Source organism: Motacilla alba, chromosome 9, assembly GCF_015832195.1.
Source record: "Motacilla alba alba isolate MOTALB_02 chromosome 9, Motacilla_alba_V1.0_pri, whole genome shotgun sequence".
NCBI lineage: Eukaryota > Metazoa > Chordata > Aves > Passeriformes > Motacillidae > Motacilla > Motacilla alba.
This window is the reverse complement of record NC_052024.1, coordinates 6,904,194-6,919,508: the sequence shown is the minus strand read 5'-3', so window position 1 is coordinate 6,919,508 and position 15,315 is coordinate 6,904,194. Positions and strand designations below refer to the sequence as shown.

The 15,315-nt window shown below is 43.7% G+C and overlaps 1 protein-coding gene across 2 annotated transcripts in view; it reads left to right on the top strand.

Moving 5' to 3' along the window:
* The first annotated feature begins 7,987 nt into the window (after positions 1 to 7,987).
* Positions 7,988 to 15,315, top strand: part of SPSB4 (splA/ryanodine receptor domain and SOCS box containing 4) — an 80,860-nt gene continuing 73,532 nt past the window's right edge. Inside the window, exon 1 of one of the 2 annotated variants that reach the window (XM_038145690.1) lies at positions 7,988 to 8,065. The gene's annotated coding sequence lies outside the window, so the exon portion shown is untranslated. Of the gene's footprint in view, positions 8,066 to 8,096; positions 8,764 to 15,315 lie in introns of those variants that run through there. The other variant, XM_038145689.1, reaches the window with a different exon arrangement.

Here is a 15,315-nt window from a genome sequence, read left to right as displayed (position 1 = left end):
AACCAGCACAACTTGTGGGAGCAGCTGTTACTACAATACCACCTTTTCCCCCAGCTGGCAGGCAGATGGGCTAATCCACAAAGAGCCACTATTTGTTCATGGATCAATTTTCAGAGTCTAAAGTGAACAACTGACAACCTTTCCAAAGATGCTGAACATATCCATGCCTGGGCAATGTTTCACAAAACAAGAAAAGTCTTTCAAGGCTTTAAAATATTCCTTTCTGTCTCTCTCATAATAGGAAGAAAAGACAGACCACCGTAATTTTTTTTTAAATGAAATTATTTTTTTGTGTACCCAAATATGCAAGTGCTCTGCCTTTTTAAATTTCATTATATTTTTCAAGAGAAAATACTACAACAGGAAAAAGGAAGGACTTTTCTCTCCTCAACAGCAGCAACTGCAGTAGTTTAAGTATTTTACGAATTTGGCAAGGATTGTGCCTGATCAGAAGACTGATATGCTTTCTTGTATTGAGCTATGATCTCTTTGATTTTTTGGTATTCCTGCTGACATTCCTGCTCTTTATTTAAATATTTGGGCTTTATTGCCTGTTGAGTTTCTATATCTTTGCAGTTTAAATAAGATGTAAAACATTTTATCATCTTTTTTTTTTAGTTTTTAGAAAAGCACAAGATGGGCTAGAACTACCCTTGCTCTTTCAGAGTTTAGTTAGCAGTGGGATGTATGCCAGTGTATCTGACACTGTGTAAACTGCACATAAACCACCATAAAAAAAGTTCTATTGGAGGGCAGCTTGTTACTTTATGAATCCTATTTTTAAATCAATCATAAGAGATTAGAAGATTAGTGAATTATGGCTGAGTGTGTCAAATGAGACAATTGTTTTCTTTGTCTGCTCAGACCCTGAGTTTCTCTTGCAGAAGTCAGCCAGTGAACTGTGTCTCCCCTGACAAACAATAAGCCAGAGCAGGATCTGGCTGCAGCCCGTGTTGTTTTCATTCACAGAGGTGGTAGCTCTCTCGTAAGCCTCGTGCATCCTCCCAGGTAGGGAGGCAATACTTCAGAGACAATATTAACAGTGGGTTGCTGCCCTGCGGGGCCACACTTTTGCCTTCACAGCCCAGGATGTCCCAGGAATTGTAGCAGCTTTGAAGGGAGCAGTGGAAGTGCTCTCCTGGCCCTTGTGCATTGTGTGCTTTTCACCTTTGTTCACCATCTGTCCTTGCTGGGGCTCTGCCATCTGAGGGCTGCCTCCCCAGTGCTCTGATGAGCTGCTTATGACACCCTCAAAAAACCCCCTCAGTAACCCAGAGACAAACAGGGGCCTTTGTAAGGCACACACTTCCCTATCCCCATGGTGCTTTTGTGTGTGCACCCTTCCCAACAGCCTTTTGTGTGTTCAGACCCCAGATGGTTGCCTGCAGACACAGCCTGGAGCAGAAGAATCATATTCAAATTGTCTAATGGATAATAAACAGTACTGACTTTGCTTCTGAGGTGAATTGGATGCCTTCAAGTTGAAGAAACAAGATCTCCTGGGGAAAATTGCTGAAGATATGTATCACTGTAAATCTAGTGGCGAGGGAGGGAAGTTGAATAAATTAAAACTCTTTATTGGGTTTGCTGAGGAAACAAGCACTGCAGAAATTGAAGATTAAACCCCAGAAAATATCATAAAATTAGTAGAGTGTCTCTTATATCCTGTTTTCTAGATTATTGCAGCTAAGAAACTAACACAGCCTTTTTTTTCTAGGTTCTGAATTCACATGGGCCATATTTGATACCTGGAATGCTTAGCAGTTTAATTTTACTGAAACAAAATGCTTTTGAGAAGACTTTACAATTGCTAGAGTATTCCCAGAAATTTCCAGTGGCAACAACTGAAAACTTTTGAGGCTCTCTTCCCTCTCTTCTGCCCTTTAAATAAGGGAACAGAAAAATGTGACACATCCTGAGGGTTTCAGATGGAGTTTCCTAGAGTTTCAGATGTGGTAGTCAGTCTGAGCAAAAAACAAACGTCCTCACTGATATTAGTCAGGCTTAAGTGTTAACTTTGAGTAAGTATTCCAGGGTGGGAAAACAAAGTTGTAGGGTTTTATGTTTGGTTTGGCTTTTTGTTTGGTTGTTTTTTTAATGAGATGAAAATATGTGTTAATGCAAATTTTTTTAGCTCTCCAAGGCATGCTGCTAGGACATGTTTTTCTAATGTCTAAACAGAGATTTTTATAAGGTTTTTGGAAGTAGTAATTATCACCAGACTTTTTTAACATGCAAAGTAAGATTATGAAATAGTAAAAGACTTAGGTGTACTAATGGTTCCAGAATATTATATACACAAGTATCTTTTAAAAACCTTTTAAATCAAAGGTGATTGTTTGGAATGTGCTGAGTAACAGCAATAGTGTATTTTTATAGGAAGGATTTGAATAAATCCATCTTTGATACAGCTTCCATAAGTTTGGGAAATGCAGAATTTTTCTTCCAGAAGCAAGGCAGAATGCAGGGTAAACTGTGGCACTTGAGAAAAAAGGATCTTTTTTGGACCTCCCTCTTCATTTGTCTGATAGTTATATGTTGAAATCTCATGGATTTCAACACTAAGCAGTTTAGGAAAGCAGTTTTGAAACAAAAGCAGTCTGTTTCAGTTAAAAAAAAATTCTGGGCACTACGTGTGAGAAATACATTACTATTATTTACATTTCCAGAAATACATTGTGGGGAAATCTGGGTGACAGACCTACCCACATGAGCTCATGACAGTTTGAAAGAGCAGTTAATATGCTGTGATTCTGCTCACCCAAATTGCCTGTGATCCGAAGCATGCACATTGTGGCTTTCCACAACTAATTATTTTGAGGTGTTGTATTCACATTAAAAGAAAAAAGGAGAGAAAGACCATAGCAGCCACTTCTTGCTAACTAGAGAGTCAAGACTTTCCTGTGGGAGGCCATAAAGACCTATTCTCTCACTGGCTCAATGGACAAGAACCAATACTATCAAAAGTATCAGTAACTTCCGAGTTTCCTCCACGTGTGTAGTAGCTGAAGTAACAGAATGAATGCACAGGGACCAAATGTAGCCAGAGAGGTTGGATCAGTCATGATTTAATCTAAATCAAGGTGAGATGCTATTGATGCACCAAAGAGACTTAAGTGAGTTAATGAGGACCCACTTGCACCCCAAACTTGTCAGTGTCACTGTTCTGTTCTTTATCAAAACAACCACATTATGTCCAGTGTCAGCAGTCTTTTATGCTGCCCTGGGTTTAGGTGTTGTATCAGCCATTGTCCCAGACTCTATATACATCTCTTCTAACTGAAATATCTGTGATTAATTTTTCTCTTGACATCCACATTCCTATAGCTGCATGTCATTCCTGCAATGTACTGAAGGCAGCGTGATGTAATACCATTTGAAATCAAAGCTAGAGCAAGATATGATTACAGTTATTATTGGAGTTCAAAGCAGAGACCAAGGAGTTTGGGACGTCAATTAGCCACCAGTCAGGTTCTGATGGGCTTTGTGGTACTGTAATGACTTAAAGGGTCTGATGTAGTTTCAAAGCAAGTTTTAAGCAAATGCCTGTATGACCTGGACTGCAGCAGCCAGCTGGAGGAGCCAGCAGGAGGCACAGGCTCTCTGGGCTTCCCAAACAGGAACTGCCACTTCAGAGACCATTCTCAGACAGAGGTTTCTGTGTTTGAATTTAACCACTGGAACTTGCTCCCTAGGTTATGCCGAACTCAAAATAAGTAAGTAGAATGAGCTTTAAATTGTTTTCAGTACTGTAATAATGGTTTCCATTGTTTATCAATGACTCTGTTGCAGCCTCTGAGATGTCCCTACCCTGTTTACTGCTGGCCCAGGCCAGGGAGTCGTTACAGTGTTTAAGGGAAAACCCTTTCCTAAAAACCTTGTACTCTCATGTTCCTCTGTTGGTGGAAACTTATGGTTGTCTTTGTCCAATGAAGTTTTGCCTGAGAGAAAAACCTGAATACCAGCTCCATAGAGAAATCAGCTCCTTCAGATAGTCCTTGAGACCACGAGCTCTGATGGAGATAATACACCAGGAAAATGAAGGGCAAGTTCAGCTGCTTACTTCTTACATGGGACTATTGTGTACGTAAAGTCTGATTTTTTTTTCCCCTTATCTGATGTGTTTGGAAAAGGGACTTGACTGTTACAGGACATGAAGTACATAGTAAGCTTTGGAAACACATCTGAGAGTGCAGGTAGCTCTGCTTTTGAACAGATGGACTCCTGACATTTTAAAATACTCTACTTTTGAATTGTTAAGTTTTTCTGAATGCCATCCTTATTTGTCTAATGTGGTGTGCAGGATCTTTATGCTCACTCAAGAATCTTTGAACTACAGAAACAATTAGGCAAGTGCTGATTTCCTAATCTCTGTGGGGTTTTGTCTTTGCTTGTAGGGGGATGAACTCTAAGAAGGTAAATTCTAACTTCTGCCCAATGGCCTAGGGAAGCAGATCTCGGTTCCAGCAGCAATTTGTCAGTTCATTAAGAGATGCAGTATCCTGGATTCTTGGGTAATGGTTTTGCTAGGCTTCAAGGAGCAATGGTAAAATCTGATTTCATGGCTACCAGGATGTGGCCTGGTCAGAATGGAAACACCCAGGTAGAGAAGCTCTGTCCAGACAGCGTTTTGAATGGCTGGAGCAAGGCAGAGGCTGCTGTGCTTCTCTGGGTAATTTCATACAAATGTCCAGCATTCATGGAAGCAGAGCTATAGGACTGGAATACTCTTAAAGTTTAAACATCTTGTGTAGGAATTCTGTGGACTTTGAACTTCTAGTTAAGGCCACATCTTCACATGTGGGTATCTAAAATGCATGGAAATACAGATTTTCATAAAAACTTTCGACTCTATAGGAATGATGGCTGTAGTATTGCTGTACTTAAGAGGGCTGTTAGAAATAATATGCATTACTTAAGCTCCATAAATGGAAATTATGGTGCAATGAAACACAATTCCATAAATCTCAGATGTGTATTTGTTTTGTCTTACGGATTTCTAGGTGGGCTTTGTCCACACTGTCCATCAACTTATAACATTTTTTTCTGTGGCCTCACTCAACTCTCCCCTCTACCTTTATCTGGAGCTCACCCAAAACTCCAGTCTGGAAGGAGGAAGAATCCCAGGGATGCAGATACACAAGATATAGATAGCAGTGCCTAAACAGCCTTTTGTTGCAAATTCCTCCTCCAGAGCTGGGAGACAGCTCTGTCTGGAAAGCTGGGCAGCTGCAGGGCAGCCTGAAATGTCAGCAGAGCAGCTCAGCCTGCTACTATGAACCAGAGCAGATGTGGCCACCCCAAGTATAGGAGTGCCCAGAAACTAGGTGGGTCAAATATTAGTGATCTGATGAGTTATTTAGATGGATCATAGGATCAGGACTCAGTACTTTTGTGAATGTGTGTAGGAAATGTTTCCTAATTGCTTCTGAGTGGAGTTGAGGGTCTAGGAAGGTTCATCATGCAATAATGTGGAACTTAGCTTGAAGGTGAGTGTGTAGGGGAAGAACAAATTTGGGCAGTTATATTTTTTTGGCCTGTTTGCTATCAGATGCCAAGATGCAACTTCAAATGATGAGTCTCATGTGAGACACAAGTAGAAAGCAAATTACTGTCTTCTTGATCTAAATCAACTTTCTTTTTCCTCTTTTCCAACTTTTTCTTAACTGCACTTACTGTTTCATGGGTAACAGTGAACAACTTTTACTCTCAACTCTCTGCCCGTGAATTTCAAGTGACTGGAGACTTCTCACCTGCCCTCACCAAATAACCATCGTGTTTCTCAGTCAAGCATCAAATGTGTTATTCTCAAGATTTCCTTTCTGACTGTGATTTTTATTTTGTAAGGTAATTTCAAAGTACTGGAAGACTTTGGGGAATGTGAGCAATGTACAGTGCTTATGACACAGCCTGGGTTCTGCCCTTTGTGATGCACAGCTCCAGGAACTGTACCAAATGGTTAATTTTGTTGACTTTGTGTCACAGAGTTTATCTTGAAAGGTTTGTAGTGTTACACAAACATGTGCCTCTTCCTCTCCTCCCCAGGTATTTTACAGGATCAGCTCAAAAGAATGGGCTGTATCTGTACCATGCTCAAGTGTTTTAAAATCACGTTAATATTTTAACAGGTGATTGTTTCCTATTCTTTTACATTCTCATCTATATACAAATAGCATGTTGTAGCTCTCATTAATCAAAATGACACTTTCTACACCCTCAAGTGTTTTCACATTTGCACATGAAGCGTGTTCCCAAAACTCTGTGCTGCCTGATTGATCTCTGCATTGTGCACTTTTCAGACCTATGTGTCTAAAGCTGCCTGAAAAGATACAAAGCTTAACTTCTAATGTGATTTCTTTAATCTCCTTTTGTAGAATTAGTATTACAAACCATGTAGAAAGTCTTTCCAAGTTCGCTTTTTGCATCAAGCTTGGCACAGGCACAAAGGACCACATCCCATCTTACACTGGGAAACACACTGCTGGCTGCCAAAAGAAGTGTGAGGAGACACTGCTGTTTTGGGAAAGGGTGTAAGAGAAATAAGGCTGTTAAAAACTGAACTGAGGAAAGCAAAACATCCTCCAAGGCACAGACTTGCCCCACTGACTGTTCAGACATGGCTCATTCTAGGGCTCCTCTTCCCAAGGAGCACCACAGAACAGACATTAGCTGGTGGTCACACCCAAGAGGAGGATTTACATTCAGTAACTTGTCTGCTGCTAAGAGCACAGATGTCTACTCATGTCCACGTATGTATATATAAACCAGACAAAGACTGCCTGAGGGAATGGGAAGTGGCAGAAAGCCTTTCCTAGGCACAAAGAACTGCGAAGCAGATAGAAAACTCCCATTCATCCTGCGCTTTCTATTTACTGCACATCCCAAAGGCTGTGGGGATGGGTCTGTGTGCAGGGCCTGGAGAGAAACTGGAGTTTAATACTCTCTTTAAAAGATTTAATTTGGGTTCAGGAGTGTCTGACCCCTGGAGGCACCATTAGGTCCCCACAGAAGGGGTGCTGCCGTTGTCTGACACTTTTTCTGCCCACATGGCATGTGTAAAACACAGCCAGTTTTACAGCAGTTCGTATGGAGGATTTATTGACTGAAGACTCTCAAAGAATTTGCAGAATTTCCTTTCAATTTTTTTTATGGTCTGAGCATGGATATTTCTCTTGTCTGGCTCAGTTCTTTCCTAAAAGCCTGTCTGAACATTTTAGTAAAAAAAATAAAAATACTATAGAACAAAGTATCAGCATGAAAGTAGAGGGGGGAAAATTTTTGCCCTCTCCATTGCCAGAAGTATAGAGTTTAGGCAGAACAGCAGAATTTGAGGAAAAATACTTACTAATCAGTAAGGATTTCCTCACCTTTCTCAATTTTCTTTTTCTTGTCCTAGAAGAGACAGTTATTTTATGTCACCTTTCTGGTCTGAGGTCTGTAAGAGAAGATAATCTAGTTTATGGGTGAGAAGTGCACAGTTTGAGCAGAAGCAGCAGGTAACACTTCTTGAGTGTGGACCCAAGTACTGCATACATGAGAGAATACATGTGTGTCAACCTGTGTTGGGGGCAGAAGGGAGGGAGGGTGATTTAGAGCCGAGCTTATTAGGGTTAGAAACCACAGGTTTTCACGTTGTTATTTACTGATATTAATGAGCAGCAATTGAAGCACTTGCCTTATGACTGTTTTGTAACTTGCACTGGTTTGACAGGACTTGCCTTGCCTGTAGCCTTCTAGAAGACGTGAAGCTCACCTAAGAGTGTGGGGTTGGTTTTGGCAGCCAAAAGTATAATTAGAGTTTCACCCGCATGCATCGCTTACAGAGCACGGATAATGCAAACCTCCCGTCTCCTCCCGGCAGCCCCAAGGACGCGTGTGCCGAGTTTTCAGGGCAGTGCCCGATGTGCGGCACCAATCCCGCGTGCGATCCCCGCCCGGCTGCGGCTCGGCTCTGCCCCTCACAACACGGGCCGCCCGCAGGGACTCGCTAGCAGGACTTGGGGCGCCTCCCTGTTGCTTCCCCTTGGAAGCGCACGCCGGAAGATGCTGCTGCGCTTTGCCGGAGGTGCGAAGCCGCTCGCTGTGGCCCGTAGGGCGGCGGCGAGACGCGGTGCTGAGAAAGTTTGCCGGTGCCCGAGGGCGACTTTGACGCGTGAGCGGGGGCTGCGGGGCCGGCCCGGCGCGTTCCGGCCGCGCCGCGCTCTGCGGGCGCCGGAGCCGCGCCGCGTCCGCGGGGGCCGGGCCGGGCCGGGGGGAAGGGGCGTTGCCATCTGCTGTTAATTCCGCGGTCATTGGATTAGTAACCAGCGGTGATGAGATCAGCGGGATCGGCTTTCGCGAGGGGGCACGGCGCTCCCCAGCTGTGCCGGCTCTCGCATGAGGCGGCGGCGGGCAGCGCAGGGGGAGGCAGCGCGCACAAAGCCCGGTAGCCGCCGCAGGCCGCCGCCCCCGGGCAGGGCTCCCGGGCGGCCCCGCCGCCCCGAGCCCCGCGGCCCCCCGGGCGCGGCGCCCGCCTCGCTCCGAGCCGCGGCTCCCCCCGGCCGCCCCGGCTCCTGTCGCCTCCCCGGGCAGCCGCAGGCAGCGGGCGGCGGGGAGCAGCCGCTGCTGGGCGGGCGCGCTCCGGGCGGGGGGCACGGGCTCCGAGCGCGGCGAGCTCGGCCACGGCGGTGCCGAGTTTGTTTACTTGTGCTTCGCGTCTCGTCCCCGGTATCTCCTCTCTGCCGGCATAGCGGATCGGTGGCGGTGCCGGGCTGGGGGTTTATGGTAAGTTTGCGATGGGCGAAGTCCTCAGTTCGTGGGAATTCGGTGTTTTGTTGCACAGTATGTAAGGACGCGTTTGTGGGGGGATTTCTTGTTTGTTTAGTTTTTGTTTTTTAGGTGCAGGCTTTCAAGCTGGTGTTCGAAGAAATACCCTTGGGAACCGTTTTCTGCTTTATAATGAAGTAGTTTACAATATAAATTAGTTTTTTAGCAATGTTAGAGAATTATTTCTAGATGTTGGCTGACTAGAGATCTACGTTTCTCATAAACTGAATGTATCTGACTTTACGCTGCCGGACGCAAACCCTTTTGCCTCATGATTGCCACAAGCTAATGTTTTACGGTGGTTACTTGGTGCTTTTTCGGGCAGTAAAAGCCAGACCTCAGTTCAGGTGTTTAGACGAATCTGAAATATTAAACTATCTTCTCCGTAAGAGTATGAGGGAAGCTGAACCTTCGTCAAGACAAACCTGAATTTGTATGCGAGACTTGAGTTTCAACAAAGAATGGTATTGACTGAATTTGCCCTCGCGTTACTTGTAAGCGCTCGGAGGCAGGCAGTGGCTTTGCTGTCGCTGCTGCGAAGCTGTTCCTGCCCAGCGACCGAGGGCAGGGCAGCTGAGCGCTGCCCTCGCCGCCCATTCGCTCCTGGAGGGGCTCCGGCGTTGATGTGGCAGCGTCCGTGCTGGCAGCAAGTCATTCGTATTTCTTTGTGCCTAGGACTTGGAGTGCAGACTGCTACAGGGTGGAAAGTGTCCTATATAGAAAGATGGCCAGCTACCACTTCGGCTGCTGGTTTGATGCTGGCTGCAGCCCTTCGGTGCTTAAGTCATACCTGATATTTTCACAGTGCTCTGTTTGCCTTCCGGTGACAGAAGCAATCCCTGATAAGTTATCTCCACGCTGCAAAAGAGCTTATCGGGAGAAAAAAAAAAAAAAAAGCAGTCCCAGAGAGTTGATGCTTGTGGCTGAAAGTGGCCTGACTTGTGCTGTGTATCTCGAAGGATGCTACATTTTTAATGTTGCTTCTGTAACTAAAGCAGCCCGTCAGGGACATGAATATCAAATTGCTGTTAGATTATTTGGTGCTGCTGACAGAGAAATGCCAGATACTGTACATTCTCCTAACAACAAGCGGAAGTTTTATAACTGGCCTTAGTCATGTAAGTCTGGTTTCCTTGGTAGCTAATGTGCCTCGGTGTCTTGCTGCTGACTCCGGATGTCCTTGGATGACCGTCCTGTGCTTCAGTGACCCTGCTAGGGCTGAAGGGAGTCTCGGTACTTCCCTGCATCGCCAGGATGAGAAAACTTCCCAGCGCCGTGCCTTCCTGAGGCCCTCATGTGGGTGTTGCTCTGGAAGTACACACTGGTGCTGTTGGGCTCCGGGAGCCCTGTGTTCACTCCCATCCCGTCGGCCTGTTTGTCTTTGCAAATGTCACTGCAGCCAGCTCTGGAGCACCGGCTTCCTGCTCAACAGGCTCTGGGGCTCGGGACTGAGAAAGCAGTGCCACCTTTTTTGCAAGGAGCTTTTCAGAGTTGTGAGATTTCTGTGGTTTTTTGTTTTTTTTTTGTGGGGGAGGGGTTGTTTTTGTTGTTGTTTGGGTCTGTTTCTTTGTTTTGGAGAGGTTGTTAATGGTGAATGGTGGGGGTTTTTTGTTTTGGTTTGGGTATTTGGGTTTTTTTTTAAGAGAAGCATAAACACCCCCATGAGAAGTACTAATTGGGTATCTTGTTTCTTGAAATAACAGATTTTTCTGATTCTTGGTTTGACCAAATTACAGTCATCTTTATGACTCGTGTTTGTGCAGCATGTGCATTTCTGAATGACGGGACATCTCTCCTATGACTCCACAAGCAACAAGTCATTAACTTGTCAGGCTTCCTTGTTGCTGTGCAAACTTTTTTAATGGATTTTCCATGTGCCAAGAAAACTCATGGCAGTTATTTTTGTCTCGTTTTCCTTCACAATCACTGTTTTCCCCTCTTCTGTTTATAGGACATTGACCTCTTTTTATGGAGAAGAAAAGTAATTTTCACACACTCAATGACATGCTGCCGGACTCCATGTGATGGTTACTTTGCGTTGGCTTCTTTTAATTGAGACAGCTGGAGAATTTTCCTATGAGGAGCTGATTCGCTTACCCATTTGAGACATAGTGACAGCAATTGAGAAAGAAGGCATTACATGATTTTCTGAGATATTATTGTTAAAAATCCTTGGCCAAAGTGATTAGCAAGATTACGCTAGATTATTAGCTAGATCATTAGCTAGATCACTCAGCTGTCCCATCCTGGTAATTCTTCATGGCCAAGAAGAGGAAGGTAGAAAGGGGAATGCCTTATTCAAATTCTGTAAGCCATGCTGTGTTTTAGCTGTCTGCTCTCTTCAGTCTGCTTGGCTGCTCGTTACTGCTGCACTGACATCCTCTGCCCAATTCTTTTTGTGCTGAGGTAACTTCACTTCAGTGTAAACTTGAGGCTCTTGCAGTGGTAAATCCCAGGCTGAATAATGATAATGCAGAGTGGCCTCGATACTCACATCTATTTCCTGCATCAGTTAGTGAGGATAAATGCACTGTTCTTAATAGAATATCCATGTAAAGGAAATCTAGATGTAATTTCTTGTCAGCAAGTTTCCCAGGACAGAGGATGGATGTAAATGTTGCTGGACTTCATTAATCCTCTCAGAGGGCTGAGGAGAGGCTGATGGTGGAGAGGAGTGGAGGCTGGTACTGCTGGGTGCCCGCCATCCTGGCACCGTCCTGGAAGCGAAGCTGGGCTCCTGGCTGCAGGGATGAGGGGCTCCATGCTGGCAGAGGATGGATGGATGGATGCCATCTATCCATCTGAGCTATGTCAATGTGGTGTGCACCTTGAGGCTAGCAAAGGTGCAGGCCACACATGTTGTCCTGGGAATTTTAAGTATTTATTAAGCCAGAATAGATCCGTTTTCTGTGATGAAGGCATTGGTTAAACCTGCCCACTGAATAGTTAACCAGTTTTTGAAATAAAACTCTCTGTAAAGTTTCTATGTTATGGATAAATATTTGCCTATAATTCTGGAAGTTGGTGTTGTTGGACTGACTGAAAATCAACAAGTGCTGTGGATTGAAACTTGCCAGACCAGACAGCTGCTTCACCCACTGTATTTTTAATGTACATGTTGGTGAATCTGTGGGTTATGTACATGTTGGTGAATCTGTGTCACTCTCTGCAGCACACAGCCTTCGGGGGTGACTTTAGGCTGTCTTTGCAACATGCTCTGTTAGCTGACACAGGTTTTGCTGGAGGATAAGTTGTTAATGCATCACGTGCTTCCTGGAAGAGCAGTTCGTGTCTTCTGACTTTTTTAACTTAAGCTAAAGGTGTTTGTTTTTGCCTTGAGAAGGTACATCACTACCACTGGTGCTGGGCTGTGTACTGCCCATATGCTGGAGAGTGCTCCTCCAGAAGGGCTGGAGGCAGCTTCACAGGTAACCATCTTTGCCAAAAAACAGCAGATGTGTTCTTTTGTTACAGTGTCCGAGCTGCTGTTGCTTGAAGCCAGCGGTGTAGTGTACTTGACCTGTGCTCCCTCAAGAGTTAAAGTATCTGAAATGGTGGATGCTGTCTGAATCCTGCTTCCAGGTGACCTTTCCAGTGATGTCAGGAAATGCCTTTTCCTCAGCTGCTTGTACAGCTCTACAGCCCACAGCCATTTCGATTGGATGGTGATAAAGTTAAATGTTAGTTTTGGTTTGGTTTTTTGTGTTTGGAAAGCTGGTGGGATACTCGGCAGCATTCACAGCCCATCAGGGAAAAATCCTTGCCCTGAAGAGATTTAACAGTGTGCTCCAGTGGCCTTGGTGGCAGCATGGAAAAATGCATAAAGGAGAGCTAGAAAATGGGTTATGTTTTTGGTAGCAGTCGTGGTTAAGAGAGATCAGTGCTCACAGGGTGCCATGACTTTGGGCTAAGAACTGCCATTTGACTGGCAGTAATTGATTAAAACTTGATTGCTCTATTTTGGCTGCCTCTGCTCTATTAAAGACTGGCCCATCAAGAGTGCTGGGCAGAGCTCACCACTTTCCTTCCTTTGGCTCCTTTTCCACCAGAAATGGAGTAGCGTCAGGTACTAGCCTGTTGAAATGTACGTAAGTGTATTTTTATAGTTTTTTGGGGGTGTCTTTTTTAAGTGGATGTCGCCTTTGCCTCAGAGGCCAATGTGATGCAGCATTTTATTTCTGTAGCAATTGAAATGCAGAAATTTTACATAATTTGCTGTGGTTTGGCCATAGCAAAGAAGCACGTGAGGAGAATTTATATCTATTTCCATCCTTAGTAAAAGGTGAGGTGTCTGGACTTAATCATGGGTGCTCTGTGACCTAAATCTGTTCATGCTGAAGTCATTTGAACTCACACCAATGTTGAGCAGTATTCTGTATAATTTTTTGCTTCCCTGTGCTTATTTTCTGTATCTTTGAATTGAACATTGTGGGGTAATCCTGCTCATGAGTAGTGTCAGATGACAAGTTTTATTGTGTTGCATTGCAGAGTGTGGTGACTTAGCAACTTTATCTTTGAGGATTTGTCAGAGGCTGAAGGGACAAGTAAGCTTTGGTGTGCAGCAATGTAGGAAATCCATCCTGGAGCTGATTGCAAGCTACTTCTTTCAGAGCTGTACAGCAGACTCCTTAGATGAGTTTGCTTTCTTGATTTAAACATGCATTTTCAAAAAATTGTTCTTATTCTGCCTTTCTCATCCTAACATTGCTGAAGTCTGCTGTGCACTTGTCTGCTGTTGTGCCTTTCTGCAGTAGCAACCCCTAAGGAAAGTTTTGCCAAGAGATTTTGAGAAAGAGAAAAGATTGGTTATATTTATAGTGTCTCATCAGAAGAATAAGGATTTGCTTCCTGCAGAAATGGGTCCATGCCCTGGGACCTAACCATGGAACTGCAGGAGCTCATCCCCCAAAGCCTCCCCTTGCTGGGGTGGGGAGCTGCTGAGGGAATTCCCTGCGGAGGGACTGGAATTTCTGCTTTGTCCTGAGCCAGCAGAGGCACTGCTGACAGCTGACTTGGCTGTTCTATTCCTTCGCAGTTTTTCTGCTTGGCGCCTGAATATGGCCCAGCTCTTTGTGAGAGGGGGAAGCCAGGCCAATACCTAGAGACAGTTCAGGCTCCATCTACACCTCACAGCAGCAGCCTCATGTAGCCTTTGTTAAAGAGAGTTTCTTGAATGTTTAAAAATCAACATAATTAGAGCTGCTTTTTTGAGGAGTATTAATCATGCAAGAGCACTTGTATAGCTTCAGGCATGGAAAAAGGTGTGATTTTTCAAATCTGATGAAAGGTTTATGTACTTAATTATAATTTAATTTTAACTGCTTCTCCTCTATCTCTTCTTCAAATAAATGCAGAAACAAATTACCTCCAGCACAAGGATACCTTTTTTCATTAGATATTGGAGGTCATAATTTTAAAAAAGAGCCACATTGCACAAAGTATTTACATCAATGCTACATTTCATACTGAGAGTGTGCTGTCCACAGAAATACCTACGTGGTGGTTGTAGGCATAGTTATGAGCAGTGGGATGGTTCTTTGTTTTTCTATAAGAATATTCTAAACAATAGTTTTGCTCTGGAAGAACGAAAATGGCTTGGAAGAAAGTTGGCTGTTGTCTTTGAACACTGATCTAATTCTTAAAAATGTTGAGCTTATTTCCTAATTAAACTATTTCATGATAGAAGCCACATAAAATTAAGCAATGAATTCACAGTGCTCTCAACAAGGACTGTATTACTTCACATGTGAGAAAATGCCATGAGAGTCAAATTTATATGTACAGCCAAAGAAATAGTTGGTATAAGTGGTAAAGGGAATTTTGAGCTTTAACTACTTTGAGTTACTAGTGAGATTATAAACAATTTCTTGTTTTGAGAATGACTTGAAGGTTGCTTGGACACACTCAGTCGTCTGGTGGCCAGTACTGGTAACTGGTACTTTTGAAACTTTGTTTTCCCAATGTTTTAGACTCCATTTCCAGAATAAGCTCTGCTGTCAATTGCTTTTGACAACAGAATGATTGCAGTGTTGGGAAGTGAATGGTTGCTTTAAAATAAAGTTCACATGTTAATTTGTTTGTACTTGTATTCCTTGCTCAATGATGCCATTGCATATAATTTTGTAGTGTGTCCTGTATTTTACTCCATTTATGTGAATTGTTGGCTCAAGTTATAAATAATCCCAAAATCCAGAGTAGCTGACCCTGGGGATTTAAGAGTTAAAATTGAAACCTGGTCCTTGTGGTGCTGTTTATGTGGTATTTTCTGACTGAGACACTTCCTTGAGTTTAAAAAAAAGGACATTAAAATGAAAATGTACTGCTTCATTTGTTTGATTATCTTGAAAGTTAATTGTAATTTAACATGTAAAAAGGTGTACTTGTAGATACTTCAAATTTGTGTAACATCTGTGCATGGGGAATTGAGTATCTGTTCCTCTTGGCTTATCACTAGTCTGCTTGGATTTAATTAGGGGATCTGAGAGTGATAGGAGCACATGCTGAACTCTT